We start from the raw sequence: 2,232 nt of genomic DNA, 5'->3' as shown, positions 1-2,232 counted from the left end.
CTCAATACTGTGCGACCAAATGCAACAGAAAATTCAATACTGTACCTGAGAAAAAAAAGAACCATGGCAATAGAGCAATTTCACAATGAGGATAGATATTTCATAAGTAAAATATTAACAAAATGAATCCAGCAATGTATTAAAAAATCATTATATCGTGGCTCAGGATGGTTTACACAAGAAATTTTGAGATAATCAACACAAAAGAACCTACTTATGTTAACTGTGGTAATGTCTGGATGATGGGAGTATGTAATTTATTTTTCTTATTTTCACTCTTTTATATTTGCTAATTTTACTGCAATGCATATGTGCTGTTTTTGTAATAACTAAAGGTTTTAAATTTTTTTAAAAGACAGCCTAAGATAAAATACTTAGAAAAATTTCTATCACAGTTAAAGGACTAATATTCCAAATATATGAAGATTTTTTTTTTTTTAAAAAATAGAGAAATGAAAAAACAAAAATTCTGCAAAATTGTTTCAAAAAGTACTCATACAAGGAGATGTTAAAATATTCCTCAGGCACATTAAAATGTGTTCAGCTTTTCATCTGGCAGCAGCCATCAGGTAAGCCAAGATAGGTGCTGACAAGTACATGCAGGAGCTATGGAGGAAGAAGCAGTCTGATGTACTGTCCTTTCCTCTCAGTGTGCACTGCTGGCAGTACCTCCAGCTCTCTGCACTCCACAGGCCCCCCACCCCATCTGGCCCAGTAAAGTGCACAGGCTGGGATACAAGACCAAGCAAGATTATGTCATATATTGGATTCGTGTGCTTTGTGGTGGCTGCAAACACCCAGTTTGTAAGGGTGCAACCTATGGCAAGTCTGTCCATCATGGCGTTAACCAGCTAAAGTTTGCTCAAAGCCTTCAGTCTGTTGCCAAGGAGGGAGCTGGGCACCACTGTGGGACGCTGAATTTTTACCGGGTTGGTGACAATTCCACCTTTGATCCATTCCATAACTTTATCAAAAGGAATCCTGACACCCAATGGATCACCAGACTAGTCCACAAGCACAGGGAGATGCGAGGGTTGACAACTGCAGGCCACAAGAGCCCTGGCATTGGAAACGGCCACAAGTTCCACCACACCCTCTCACACTGCAGCTTGGAGAAGCCATAATACTCTCCAGCTCCACCATTACAGCAAATATAAATAATGTTTGTAAAATTCTTACCTAATAAATAATTTAGGACAGTAAAAAAAAAGTATTTGCCTGGCAGGTGTGACTAAGTTGGTTGAGTGTCATCCCATGCACCAGGAGGTCACCAGTTGGATTCCTGGTCAAGGCATGTGCAGGGTTTCAGGCTTGAGCCCCAGTAGGGGGCATGCAGGAGGCAGCTGATTATATTTCTCTCTTATTGGTGTTTCTATCTCTCTCTCCCTCTCCCTTCCTCTCTCTGAAATAAATAAAAACATTTTAGCCCGGCCGGGCGTGGCTCAGCAGTTGAGCATCGACCTAGGATCCAGGGGATTGGGGCTCGATTCTCGGTCAGGGCACATGCCTGGGTTGCGGGCTAGGCAGCCGATCAATGACTCATCATTGATGTTTCTCTCTCTCTCTCCCCCTCCTTTCCTCTCTCTGAAATCAATAAAGGTATGTTTAAAAAAAATAAAAAAAATAAAAACATTTTAAAAAGATTTGTTAAGCTTTACTAATAAAAAAATGCATTTTATTCACTTATTTAGACAATTTTTGGAGCAATTTTAGATTCAGAGCAAAATTAAGAGGAAGTTTTATATAACATATATATGTGTGTATATATATGAGAGTGATTTCCCATATACCCCCTACCCACACATGCATAACCTCCCCCATTATCAGCATCATCCACCAGAGTGGTGCATTTGTTACAATTGGTGAACCTACACTGATGCATCTATAACCCAAAGTCTGTAGTTTACATTATGATTCACCGAAATTCAGAGACACAGACAATAGTATGATAGTTACCAGAGGGAAGGGGGTGGGGGAGTAGTAAAGAAGATGATTTGACTGTAGGCAGTGGGCACACAATGCAATATACAGATCATGTATCATAGAATATATTATTGTACATTCTATGGGTTTGGACCAATCTGTAATGACATGTACCCATCATTATATTTTCATACAGAATATTGTCAATGACTTAAAATTCTTGTGCTCCACCTATTCATCCCTTTCTCTCCCCAACTCCTGGCAACCACTGACTTTTATACTATCTTCATAGTTCTGCCTTTTCTGGAA

The 2,232-nt window shown here is 39.6% G+C and overlaps 1 pseudogene; it reads left to right on the top strand.

Moving 5' to 3' along the window:
• The first annotated feature begins 585 nt into the window (after positions 1-585).
• LOC107532126 (large ribosomal subunit protein eL15 pseudogene) lies at positions 586-1,161 on the top strand (annotated as a pseudogene).
• The last annotated feature ends 1,071 nt before the right edge of the window (positions 1,162-2,232 follow it).

This window comes from Miniopterus natalensis, chromosome X (genome assembly GCF_054644295.1).
Source record: "Miniopterus natalensis isolate mMinNat1 chromosome X, mMinNat1.hap1, whole genome shotgun sequence".
NCBI lineage: Eukaryota > Metazoa > Chordata > Mammalia > Chiroptera > Miniopteridae > Miniopterus > Miniopterus natalensis.
This window is presented reverse-complemented; position numbering and strand designations above follow the sequence as displayed.